Raw genomic sequence first — 14,613 nt, forward strand, 5'->3', positions numbered from 1 at the left:
TCTTTATATCCACGCGATCGTTGTAACGCGTAGAATAACTTTAGACTGGTTTAGTGTGCTGTTTTTATGTATTGGTGTACTGTTTCTTAGTTTTTGTTAGTGTTTGCTTGAATGCTTATTTTTGTGCATTGTTTTGGCCATGTGTTCGTGAGTAGACGTTGATCCATCTGAGGAGCCCCAGTACCAGTACCCGGAGCAGCCGTCTTCGGAGCACTTTGAGCAGCAGCAGGAGCAGTACGAGGAAGGCAAGTATAACATGAACAACCCATCACTTTTAATTACAATTTCATACTGCATTTTAATACTGTATGCCTTTAAGGATTTCCTAGCCAGTTTATATCCTTTATATATATCCTTGGGTTGCATTATGGTTAGTTGTGCTAGGTTGCTGCGCTATAACACACTCTGGTCCTTTTTAATTAAATTGATTAATGGTTTACTTGAACCTAATTCTGAGAGTGGCACTCTGTGTGGCTTGAGTGGCTCACGTCTCGTTAAAATTGGCTTTTGTTAGAAACATGGTTTAGGGGGCCAGCATGGTGCTTAGTGCTTGGTTGGCCACTCTCCATAAGGACCGGTTCATAGAGCGACAACCTGGGACAACAGCGCTACCACAAGGCTAGAATGGGATAGACTTGGCGTAATAATTAGATCTTTTTGGTTTGGAGTAACTTACCTGCGGGGCAAGAGTAGTAAGCTTCAATGGTCCCTGCTCCTCCGGCTTGGTCTGTGCTTGGATTGCGCTCCTGTGCTTGTACCCCCGGAGGTGGGCCCCATCGTCGCCGACCTAACTCTCGCGGTTACGCCTTACCAACGGGATTCTTTTTAAAGGCCTCGTAGTGAGTCGCTGGCCATCTCACCTAAGGAAGTGTGATGAACAACTGGCGTAGCTCACGACTTGTGGGTAAAGATGTGCAACCTCTGCAGAGTGTAAAACTGGTATACTAGCCGTGCTCACGGTTATGAGCGGCCCAGATCCTCCTTTTGATTAGTGAAGTTATCTCCTTCCGACGAGGGAGGTGCTTCTCGGGGTTACCTTGGTGGCTTGGTTTTTGGTTTGGTTCTCAGTAGTTTCTTAATTAATTCTGATTAATTACTATGTAACTGGGTTAATGGTAATTCATCAACTCGTAGTAAATAGCTTAAATAAAATCTTGCCAACACTTAAAGCTAATGCAGTTGAGTCAGCCAGCCTAGAGCCTCATAGTTTGTGTTATACTTGTTGAGTACAAGTTGTGTACTCACTCTTGCCTCTTCTCTACTTTTTTCCTCTTGGCTACGCTACTGCTGCTCAGTTCCTGCCGACACGAGGGAGTTCGTCCAGCGCTACCAGGACTACGAGGACTTCTAGGTGCTTCGTCTCCCAATCGACGTCCCTGTGGCGCCCTGCTTTAGCTTCGGAGAGCTTTATCGTATTTTGTACTTCGCTTCCGCTGTATCAGACATTTCTGTCATTATTGTAATAAATAACATTCGTATACGCTTTATTATGTCCTTTTTACGTGATATGTGCTATGATATACTGTTCATTCTGTTGTATATACGTGTGACTTGATCCTGGCACGTATATGATTGCTCGGTTTATGTTCTTTTATAAACCGGGTGTTACATTAAGCAACTTCATAAGTTCTATATGAAATCTTACATCCCCTGGTGTAACCTGATCTGGTCAAAATACTATCAGCACAAGGTGCTCCATTCTGTAAGAGAAATCGGTTCTTTCTGGTGGAAAGACATTTTAAGACTTAGCACTATTTATAGGGGCATTGCTAAATGTGTCATTGGTAATGGTTCAACTGTAACCTTTTGGGATGACCTTTGGGCTTATGAGATCCTTTCCTCCAAATATCCCAGGCTCCACTTGTGGCGGAACCACCCAAACTAACTGGGCCCGGGTGCACTGATCTTTGTTGCTAAGCAACTCTGACCCAAATTGGCACTCACCGGTAGTTCCTCGAGTGAAGCCTTGATAAAAGCCATGCTATTCCAGGATCAGCAGACAACACTCACACAAAGGTGAGCCCATAGATTACAACACATAACATTTCATACATCTCAGAGTTTGCAGCGGAAAAGAAATTTATTACAACCATGTTCAGAGTAGCGAAGGACTACAGAGTTCCATCTACTCAAATTATTCAAGTCTCATTGTTCAGCGGAAGCAGTAAAAGATAACTAGCGAAATAACGTGACGCATCGATAAAGCCCGTACGAAAGCGTCACTCAGCGGGAGGGTGGTCAGCACCAGCTGAAGGGCCATCCCACTCAACAGACCAGCCCAGAGGCAAGGTACACGGCCAATTAAGACTTGCAAACAGATCTTCGAAGTTAGTACCTGAAAAATAGTGTCACAAGCAAGGCTGAGTATACTAATACTCAGCAAGATTGACCCGTCACCGGATATAACATAGTCCGATATCTAAACATGCAAGGCTTTTTGGTTGGTGGGGTTTGTTTTGACAAAAACTCCACTAAATGTTGATCCTTATTTTCAGATTTTATTTAGCCATCTTCCCGTTGGATTAACCATTCTAAGTTTGCATCTAACTCTACACAAACATGGTAGAGCAACCATTTAATCAACCAGCAGTATTATCATCATCATGTTCCACTTGTTACTCTGTGTGACCGAAAACATTAAGCAGTCTCATGCCGTGAGAGGCGGACGATTCTGAATCGAATTTCAACCTGGCCAGGGGAACCTAGACCACACGTATGGGAACCAAGTCACCCACACAACATTTCCCCTTTCTTTCCAGTCCGTGGATCCGGAACACCCTCCCCGACTACAGAGCCCGACGTCTCTGCACCCGTACGTCCGGACAAAAAAAATAAACCTACTTCTACCAGGAGGGTGCGAGATCGTTCCACTCGCTGGTCCAATCAGGTACTTCAGCTTACCGATTACCATATTTCTTGGTATGTGGCTAGTACTTTCAAACGCTTAACGAAATGAGCCACACACCGCGACCTTAGCCATTTTTTTACTACACCAGCGGGGTATCACAACTACACAACCCCGCCCGTTGTCCTTATATTTTAGCAGGAATTAAAGTCAGTCAACTCCTATAATCTCGCGAAAGGCCGGAAACCTCTCGACTTTTACCGTACCTAGTTAGCGGGGCAACTAGTCGAGAAAAAGATCCAGATAACAACCATAGGTACCTAGGGATCATGCACCTAAGGTTTTCGATCAACTCCTAGAAAACGTAAATGCGCAATTAAAATTATTACAACATATACAAATAGTAAGATGAATATAATGTGTAAAATAATGGGATTATGCACCGGGGCTTGCCTTCTTGGGCACAGTTCAAAAGTAGCCTTGGGCTCTTCCGAACATTGATTCGGGTCTTGATTCAAGTCAGTAATTAAGAGAGACACTCTCCGGAGTGGTAGTATTCGCGGGCACCAACTCGTAATCACCGTCGAGTAGATTTACCGTTTCTATATGCATGCAGAAATGATATTGTTACAACATGATATAAACATATTTCTTTCCTTCACTATAAAGTTGTAGTCCAGTTTAGCATGTGTTTGTTGTGGTGGTCTTAGTTAACTTTATTTTATGGGCAATCGTTTATAGAGTAGTTCTTAAATTCACTTTACTTCATAAAAGAGCTGTGTGGTTTGGTTTCATTTTTATCATTAAAACGTAGCATGGCACACTATTTCATAACAACAAATCTACTCATGAGATAGTGATGAAAAACTAAAGTAATACACATCCCAAACTTTAACGTCTATGGTATAAAATTCAGCATCTAACCATAAAGCAATTATCCATAACAATCATGTAAGTAGATTACTCTAGTTGCTTCACCTTTCTGTACAGAACATTCAACATGGGTTCTGGTGCTACAAATTTTATGGGAGTATCTACAAGGCATCTACTCAGTACTGAAATTTTTCCAGATTTTATACACTTATACAGCAGAGGTGACAAAAAGAATAAAAACAGCAAGCCATTAACAAGGATTAATTCTACAGAAAGTTTTACTAGGGATATGGTTCTCAAATTTTTACCAGAGTCTACTAATGATCTAAACATACTCCAGAAAAATTATAGAGCTTTATAACCACAAGATAAATTAGTTATGCATTTAACTTAACATGATTTAGCATAAATTTCTCAAGGTGCATTTGACCAGTACTGCATATGAAATTTTTATTACAGATAGAACATACTCTAAAAAAGATTATGTCCAAAAATCAAGATCAGTTATGGTGTAGATTACTTAGAACAAAAATAGTAAATCTAGCCCTAAGATGCTAAGCATGATTATTCACCAAAGAAAAACTCAGTAACTGCACCTCAAAAATTTTAGACAGGAACACAGAGCTAAAAAGATACTTTAGAAATAAATATAGATTTTTCTGTGCATAAGAATGATATATGGAGAATTAAGTTGATTAAACAAGCATAAAACATGGTATATAGTAAATTAACTCTAATAAATCTGAAATTTATGTATTAACAAGATTTCAGTTATACATATATGCAGTAAAAATTTCAGAGCAAGTTCATGTGCATATTTTCCAGTATTAAATCGAGAAAGCTAGCAATAGATTAGAGAATCTTGATTGTTCCAATATGATAACTATTTTGGTTGGGTGTCATCTTTTTACTGTGATCTTAATATTACATTATTGATAATATATCCAAAAATCAAAGTCATTTGCTAAGTAGAACTTCATGAACATGCATAAGGTGATTTTCTTATTCTTTTTCTCAGATTAAAATAAAAGAAAAATATGAACATGTGACTGTAACAAAAGTTGTATTTCTTGTTCTAAGGATTCCAGAACATTTTAGTTTGCATTTTTCTGATTTTTATACGATTTTCTAGGCATTTTTGAAGTTTGCTGTTTTGGAGTTTAAGCACATTTTGCAGATTAGTCCCTGGAGGTTTTGGTTCTTCTCAAACGAGGTCCCTGGCGGAACTTCAGAACAGAGCAGGGAATGGGAGCGGCGTTTCCCGACGAGGAGGTTGGCCGGCGGCGAGGGGAAAGTGGGGGAAAAGGATGAGGAGCTCGAGAGCTACCTTTGGGTGACCGTGGCTCGTCGGGAGAGGGTCTGAGGAGGCGGGTCCACGGTGAGGGGCGGCCGGCGGAGGTTCTGGTCGCCGGTGGCGCCACTCCGGCGAGGGAAAGGCGGCGGGGCTTGGCCGGTGAGGTGTAGGGCGGTGAGAGGAACCCGTTCAGGGGCTCTATTGGAGCCGAGGAGGGGGCGGAGGGTGTGGTTCCACGGTGAGCCGAGCTTGCCGGCGGCAATGGCATGGGCGGCCTTCCTGCGCGCGAGCAGGGAGGGCGATGGCCCTTTTTATAGGCGCACGATGGAGGGGAGGCGGGTCTGGGCGAGCTGGAAAGCGGTCTACTGGGGTAGGCGCGGCCGGGGAGGGCGCAGCCAAGCGCGGCGTGTGGCTCGGCCATGGCAACATCGTGCCGAGCAGGAGAGGAACGGGGGCGCGTGTCGAGCTCGGGGGAATGCCAGGAGAGCTGGTTTGGGGCAAACCCAGGGGTGCGGGAGCAGTTTTGGGCGGAGGCGCAACGCGTGGGGCGGCCAGGTGGCCGGCGCCGGCGTACGGACGCCGTCGTAGGCGCGGTGTAGGGAGACGGAGGTGGAAGAAACGGTCAGTGGCAATTTCGTAATTAGACCAAAGTTCCAAAACCCAGTTCTGTAATTTCAATTTTTCTCCTTCTTCTTTGCCTCAAATGAAAAAGTGTTGAATACCACTTTTGCTCAGTTTTTCGAGATCTACAACTTTCGTGTTATGAACTTTTTCATTCGAGCAATGGTTTGAGAGTTATTTAATTAATTCAAAAACTGTCATTTAAAGTACTTATCATTTCATGTGAATTTTGGCACTTTTACTCCTAGGCTTCAACTAGGTTTTTGTTTAACATGACATGGTGAATATGTCTATTCATTTTCATAGGCTTCTTTGCATTGGTTTTAAGTTATTTTTAACTTCCTTATTACTAGAAATTGAACTCCTATTTGATTTGTTTAAATCTTGAATTTGCCAAAAAGTCTTTTAAATTAAACTATGTGTCACAAAATATGAGTGTGTCTTTGTTCTACATTTTTGTGACCAGTTGAGCATGAAAGTTTAAGAATACTAAAGGAACAAGTTTATATCCACACATACTCATATACAAGGATGCATTATTGTTTTGTATAAAACTTTGTTATCAAGAGCCAATGGAATGTTTAACCCTTTGGTTCGAATTTTTATTTTGTTTAAACTAGTAGCTCTTCATAAATCAAATAATGGTTCCATTGATCTTTGCATTTGAGGGCTTTCCAGTTTGGGTTTGATTTGCATAGCAAGTTTATAGCTCATTATGAAAAGTGTATTTTATTGCCTTATTTACCACACATGTCAAGTCAAGTTTAAAAGGGTACCAATTATTGTTTTTCAAACACATTGCACTCAAACACATGCACACATACATTTACACACAAGTTTGCAAGAACTAGACATAGGGTTCTTATCTAAGTTTTCTTAGCTCATTTGTGTGTGAAGTTATGTTAATTGACTAGCTTTGGTTAAACTGACATCAGAGGTGTCACACCACTCCTTTGCTAAAGACCAGAACATCTCAGTCCAGAAGATCATGCAGACAAATGATATCTCAGACATATTTAACTTGCCTCTCTCTGAACAAGCCATGTGTAAGGATCACCGGGGTGTCCGACCCTAGAGGGGGAGGGGGTGAATAGGGTCGCTAATCTCTTTCTATCCTAGGGCTCAATCTATTTACATGAGATAAACCTAACACGTCCTATACATGCTAGTTATGACTAAGGTTTATCTATGCTACTCTCTACTTACCCCTAAAAGAATTGCAACCTATAGCCAATCCTAATCAAACTAACTAGGAAAGTAAAGGCATGCAAGAGAGAGTAAATGCGGAAACGTAATATGGTAAGTAAAGAGGTAAGGGAGAGAATATGCAAACTCCCGTGAAGACACCAAGACACACGATTTAACGTGGTTCGGTTAGGACACCAAGTCCCTCCCTACGTCCACGGCCACTTGTCCAACACGAACAAGTGTGATGCCGAGTCTCTCCGCTTGATCACCATCTTGCGTTCACCACCAAGGCTCCCGGCAAGCAAAGGCTAAGTCACCCCAAGTCACCAAGAAAAGGCCACCGCCACCATCTCTCTCGAAGCATCACCCACGGCACCGTCTTCACTATCGGAGCTTCTCACCAAGAGGGGTCTCCTTCCCCGCACAAAGTGTCGTTGCCGCTCCACACCAAGTCGGAAGGTCACACGACGAGTACACAAGATGCTTGCCGCAGCAAGACTTTCACTCAAGCTAGTTCTCTTAAGAACTAAGCCTATTCAAGCACTAAGCACTCTCACAAGTGTGCTTAAGCCTATATGATGTACAATGAAGCTCTATGGTGGTTGGAGGTGTTCTTCAAGTGTAGTATGCTTCAGCAACTCTAGCACTCCCAAATGAGGCGTGGGATGGCATATATAGCCCAACCCTTCAAACTAGCCGTTGGGAAAAAGGCTGACGAAATCCCTTCACGCGGGTTGATCCGATGCTCAGTTTTTGTCATCTCCGGTTTAACCGGTGAGTGTATTTTCCCAGCAACTAGTCGTTACTGCTCCAACGGCTACTTGATCAATTGCACCGATGCTCTTGAAATCATCGTCAGTTTAACCGGTGAGTGCAAGCTCAGAAACCCCCCGAAAAATGGAGTCTCTGGACAACTGCACCGATGCTCACTTTGCCTTGATCGTCGGTTTAACCAGTGCCTGTAAAACTCCTGCTGTTTCTTCGGCCTCCAAGTCCATTACACCAGTGAGTGTAAAACACCCAACGCCGGTTAATCCGGTGCCGAACCCTAGCTCGCAGCTTCTATGTTCATTGCACCAATGAGTGCAATTTGCTCATCATCGGTTTAACCGGTGATAGCAAATTCTCTGCGTCTTGATCTTTTCGACTTGGATTTCTTCACGGTCTCTTCAATTCTTGTCCTTTGGACCGAAGAGGGGAACCACTGTAGGGACGACCCTTCGGGCCTAGTTACGCCTATCTTGTCTTTGTCATCACTTGAACCTAAAAGCCTGAGAATGGTCATCTTAACAATCATATTAGTCCAAGTGTTGTGTGTGTCATCAATTGCCAAAACATTATATTGAAATATGGCATGAGAGGCCATTTTCGCTACACCATGTCTGAACTAATGGCTCTACAGAATGACATTTAGCAGATTAACTTTGATGAAAATTCAATAGATACTTGGACATTCATATGGGGAAACAGTCAGTACACTTCCAGCCGTTTCTACAGATTGGCCTTCAGAAATTCTTATACACCAAGAACCTTTAAATGGATTTGGAAGTCCAAGTGCATACCAATGCTAAAATTTTTTGCCTGGCTCATTTTGTTGGATAGACTCAACACTAAAGACATGATAAGGAGAAGAAACTTCCATGTTCAACCTAACACCCACTGTGCTCGGTGTAATGATCAGGTGGTTGAAGAGATAAACCACCTCTTTTTTGACTGTCCCTTCTCTACTGTCTGTTGGCAGAAAATTGGCCTTGCTTGGGATACCTCACTGGATATTCACAGCCGACTAGTGGAAGCAAACTATTCTTTCAATTCTCCCTACTTCATGGAAATTTTCATCATTGCAGTTTGGGAAATTTGGAACATCAGAAATGGCAAGATTTTTGAAGGTCACCCGGTCAACATTCAGCTTTGGATCGTGAGGTTCAAGGTACAGGTCCTCCTGCAACTTCATAGAGTTAGAGAGGATCTTAGATCCGCAATTGTACAATGGCTAGATACAATTTTGTAATTCTCCTTCCCCCTTCCCCTCCCCTAATTCTCTTCTCTGTAAGTATTTCTGTACCCTCTCTGTTGTTTATTTAATATAACCACATGCTGTGGGGATCTCCCCCACAGTCTCTCTTAAAAAAAAGAAAGAAAGCATTCGTCGAGGTACAAGTTGGAGAAGAGTGCCGACAAGCCGGCGCCCCTCCAAACTACCCCTCACTCTCTCCCCATTTCTAAGCACTACGGAGGTAGGGCTTCGCCTTGGAGTGGAGCTCTTTGCTTCTCTTGCGGTGTGTTCAATGGGGGGCTCTCCTCCTCCTTATATAACCCTCCAAGGGTGGATCCTTGAGTGAACTTCCGAGGTGGAACCATCTGGGGCTAGTATAAGTAGTGCGGTGGGAGTCTACAGGCAAAAGATGGGCCTGTTTGGGCCCAGTAGGGGGTCGGGCAACCCTGTGGGTCGGCCAGCCCCGAATGGCGCCCCCTCGAACCCTCCTTCATCTAGAAAACTGATAGGTGGGCCCTGGTGCTACTCCTTTGTGTTCCCTGAAGTTTTGTTTTGTTTGGTATGTCATTTGGCCCTTGGATCCTTGTATCTGCCTCTGATTTGTCAGAAGTGTCTTTTGACTTGGACTTGGGGGTTGAATTGATTTGTGGTGTGGCCCTCCAATTCTTGTTCTCTCATACAATGCTTTGAAGTGTACTTTTATCTTTGTTTGAGCACGGTTTTCCTCCATATGCAGACATAGTCTCCTAAAAATAGTGATTCACCAAAACTTGTGGAAACGATTAGTATTAAACTCCTATCTCTAGTTTGGTGTTTGTTTTGTCGCTGTTCTTTGCAAGAGTCGACGGTAAGATATGGCACTTAAGGACCGTCAACAGTAGCCTTGGTCGTCCAGGGGCACAGGGGGTTCTGGGTCTTGGTCTCCGGTGTGGAGCCTTGATTGGGGTTTCCGTTGAAGCTATGATCAGTGTTCTCCCCCATCTTTAGTCCCCTTCCGTTGTGGCAGTCCCTCATTCCTTCGAGGCTTCCTTCCCTTGTTGGACGGTGGAGGGCGGCAGTGGCGAGGCGGAGCTATGAGGGGTGGTGGGTAGTGCATTTGGTTCCTGCGAAGCCGGCAAGTATGTTATGCTTGGTTGAGGTGCTCAGTGGAGATCGATGGTTTGCCTTCGGCCGGTGCAGGTCTTAGTCTTTGGTTGTTTTGGAGAGATGTGTTCCTCCTTCTGTAGTCTTTCTCCTTCCTTCTCCGGTAGTCTTTCTCCTTTCTATTGTATCGTGCTTGCTAAGTTGTGCGTTCTTTTTTTTCCTCTTGTCTTGTGCTGCCCTAGCAGTTGCTGTTGTAATCCGTGGTTTGCCACTCCTTATAATACATCGTTCAGGCTAGCAGCTTGCCCGCCGTAGCTCCCCTATAAGGGGTTCAAAAAAATCTCATCAATCGTGGCACACGCTCAGTAAAGACATGGAAGTTTACTTATCAACAGACACCTGCAAGTTTCCTTCCATCATCCTTCTCCTTCTGGACATGCAAGTTTACTTATCAACCGACACATGCAAGTTTCCTTCCATCATCCTTCTCCTTCCACGCATGCATGAGACGATAGCAGTCTATCCCGGTTTTTACTCTTCCAAAAAAAACATCTCCCTCGAGCAAGCACGTTCGATGGCCGGCCGCTACTCATCCCCCTGCCATGCTTATCACATCTCGTCCCCACAGCTCCCGGCTCCCAGGTGCCCATGGCCGTGGCCGTGATCGCCCGTGCCGCTAGCTACATTCCGTAGGTTGTGCCACATGTAGGCAGTGATCCCGATGAGCAACACCACCGCGACTGCCATGTCCACCAGCAGCCCACGGGTCGCCGAGGCTGACCTCACTACTACAGAACAGGCCTTTGATCCAGACCTTTTGTCCCGGCTGCCTTTGGGCCCGGTGAAAGCATCTAGGCCCCTAATTCGAGTTTTGGTAATTAATGACAACCGTTTGTGGATTAACAATTTCATTTGAGATAATGAGCATAGGTTGATCCACGGATGAAAGGGATTTGATTGTGATCATGTGAAGTTTTGGAAGTGATGTGCAAAGCTCGGGCTCAAGGCAAAGGTATCAAATGGGGCTTTTGCATTTTACCGATCATAAGGCGATTAGTCGATGAAAAATGACTGGGTTTGTTGAATAGATAGCCGTAATATCAAGAGGGGTCATGTACTCGTGCTTGACGGGTCTTTAGTGCCATTTTGCTCAAAATGTCTAGATGCATGCATGAGGGCTAACGTCATTTTGAAAATTTTGAAAAAGGGAATAAGTTTGGGTGCTGACTGCCTAAGGGCGGACAGTCCGGCCCAGAGGGGCGGACAATCCGCCATACAATTTGAAAATGTACTAGAGAGGTCTTTTGTCTCTGGTGGGCTTGACTGTGGACGGGCGGATGGTCCACCCCTCTAACTCAATTTGTACCAGAGACGTTGCTTCTCTGGTTGAGCCGACAGCTTGAACGACAGACGGTCCGCCGGTCACTTAACTTTTGTACCAGAGACGTTTTTCGTCTCTGGTGGTTTAGAATTTATAACTGTGGACGGTCTGCCCCTAGGGCGCGGACAGTCCGCCAGGGCTCCAACGGCTAGTTCTGACACACAATCATTGCACTCTGACTCACTGATTTATAAGGGCAGACAGTCCGGTTTTTGAACCACAGACGGTCCGCGATTACGCAGAAAAGAGTGTAACGACTAGTTTTTGAGGGGATGTCTATATATACTCAATGCCCAGCCTTTGGGAGGTTCTCTTGGCCATTTGGACTACATTCTTGACACTTTAGAGCTGAGCCATCCCTCTCTCACTCATTCTTGGACTACATTCTTGAGAGTGTGAGAGCATCCTAGTGCATTACATCAAGTGTTTGAGCTTTGTGGCACTTATGAAACTTCAAGCAAGCGTCATCGACTTGTTACTCTTGGGAGTTGCCGCTCCCTAGATGGCTTGGAGAAGTGGATTTCGTGGAGCACCTCCAAGGAGATTGTTGAGGAGCCCCGATTTTGGTTGTGAGAGATCTTGTGCTCACCTCACCGGAGTGATGAAGAGCAACTCTAGTGGAATCAAGGTGTGGAGCGGTTCCTTGATTCAATCTGGCTCAGGATCAAGAGAGTTCTTGATAGAGGAGCGGTTGATTCTTGGAATCCACCTCAATGTGGATTAGGGGTGACCGGCAAGTCATCGACACCACAGGATAAATTCTTGTGTCAAGCTCGGTTATCTCTTTTGCTCATCTTGTTTAGTGCATTTACTTTGGGCAATTTACTTTCCTAGAGATTGTATTTTATCTTGTCATCCTAGGTTGCAAACCCAATTAGAGGTAGTAGTAGTAAGACATAGGGCTCTCTTGTTTTACTAATTAAATTTCCCTAGTGTTTGTGGTTTTAGTTTTTAAACCGCCTATTCACCCCCCCTGTAGTCGGTGTTCTTGATCCTACAAGTGATACCAGAGCTAAGTACTCCTTAAATTGCAGATTTAATAATCTTGGAGTAGAACAATGACTAGTGATAATGGTATTCATGTTGGGAAGCCACTCTTCTTTGATGGAAATAATTATGACTATTGGAAAACTAGGATGTCGGCTCATCTCAAGGCTATGAGTAGAAAATTGTGGAGAGTTGTGAATGATGGGTATGTCATCCTAGATGCAAAGAATTTGACCCCGGTAGATGAGGAAAATAAGGTGCTAAATGATCAAGGGGTAAATGTGCTATTTAGTGCTCTTGATGTAAGTGAGTTCAATAGAGTCAAGAGTCTCACAAATACAAATGAAATATGGAAAAAGCTCATGAAAATTCATGAGGGCACATCAAGTGTAAAGGAGGCCAAGTTGTATATGCTCAAGGGCAAGTTTAGTGAATTTGCCATGAAGAAGGATGAGAGTGTAGCCGAGATGTTCAACCGGCTAAATGATATTGTGAATGAGCTCAAAGGTCTTGGATTTGAGGTGCCGGATGCGGATTTCTCTCACAAATTCCTTAGAAGCCTTCCGGAGAGATATGACACTATTGTGACATTGCTTGTGAGATCAAATGTGAAGACTGCAACTCCCACACAAATATTGGAAGAAGTGCTTACTCATGATATGTTCAAGAAATCTCAAGATGAAGCTCAAGGTGGAATAATTGATGAGAAAAAGAAAAGTGTGACTTTCAAGGCTCAAGATGGCAAGAATGAAGAAGAAAATGGTTGTCAAGATGAAGAATTGGATGAGGAGATGGCTCTCTTTGTCAAGAAATTCAATAGGATGATGAGCAAGAAGAACTTTGCCAAGAAAGGACAATCATCAAGGAAAAAACCTTTTGTTGACAAGACATGCTTCTAATGTGGTGAAGTGGGTCATATCATCATAAATTGTCTAAACAAGAAGAATGACAAGAACAAAAAGGACAATAAAAATGATGAGAAGAAAAAGAAAAAAGTTCATCAAGAAGAAGAAAAATGGTCAAGCCTATTTTGTTGAGTGGGATTCCGATGCAAGCTCCGATGATGATGATCATGATGATGATGATGATGACAAGCCATCCAAGAGAGTTGCCGGGATTGCCATCAAGGAGGCTCCATCACTCTTCTATACACCACATTGTCTTATGGCAAAGGGTGGTGCAAAGGTATTACAAGATGATAAACTTGAAGAATTTTCATATGATGATCTTGTAGACATGCTCACCGATGCCGGTGAACTTGTGATCAAGGAAAAAAAAGTTGAAGGACTTGGAGTTGAAGTATGGTTCACTCCAATCTTCCTATGAGGAGCTAAAGACCTCTCATCAGAATTGTAACACTCTAATTTAAATTTCAGTATTTAATAATAAATTTAATTGGCTTTATTTAAATTTCTAAGGTTTATTATGCTTAGCCTTGCATTTAATTTAATTTTCTTTCACAAGTAAATAAAATTTATTTAAGTTCAATATGTTTGTGCATACATGCTGGTGCATAAGTTTTAATTGGTTGAGTGCATAGGGTGAATTCAAATTTGATTTGAATTCAAATTAGCTTGAGTGTGTTTGGTAAAGAAAAGAGTAAGAAAAAGAGAAAACCCCAACCAGACCCAAACCAGCCCAGTGACGCAAACCTGGCCCGCGGCCTTCCTTCACCCCGCTCGGCCTAGCCAGTCGGCCCAGCTCGCCCCGACCCCTGACACGCTCCGCATCGGCCGCGTTGTGCGCTACAACCCCCTGACACGCGGGTCCCGCATGTCAGCCTCACCTCGCCCGTGCCGCTGGCTGACCGCTCGGTCCCACTCGTCAGCACATCACCTTTCTGCTTCCCCGCGCCGAGCGCCCTCTGCTCCGCCTCGCCCGACCCCCGCTGCCCCGTGGACCTCCGCGACCCCCGCCGGCCCACCGGTCAGCCGCGCCCCGGCCTTCCAGAAGCTTCAATGAGCCTGGGATCACGTCGAGTTGTTGGCGTGATCCGCTTTCACCGCGCTGTGCCCGCGATCCTCGCCGGCCTTCCTTTCGGAGCACGCACGCCCTGATCCTCGACCTTTCCCTTTATTTGGCCCCGTGGACCTCCCCGTGCTCTACTATGCCACGCCGAAACCGCCACCGAGCCCCAGAGCCACCTCCGCCTCGCCATTGCTGCGCAGAACTCCGCGCCACCGTGGTCATGCTGCTCTGCCGCCCCCAGTCCCACCAGAGCTGCGCAGCAGCCACGCCCCGTATACACCTGCGCCGGGATTTCCCCGGAATGCCACCGCAGGTACATTGGTCCGCCACCGCGATTCCTCGCGACCGGTGTACCGCAGCTCGTCCTGACACCCGCT

This window comes from Panicum virgatum, chromosome 7N, assembly GCF_016808335.1.
Source record: "Panicum virgatum strain AP13 chromosome 7N, P.virgatum_v5, whole genome shotgun sequence".
In the NCBI taxonomy this organism is placed as follows: Eukaryota; Viridiplantae; Streptophyta; class Magnoliopsida; order Poales; family Poaceae; genus Panicum; species Panicum virgatum.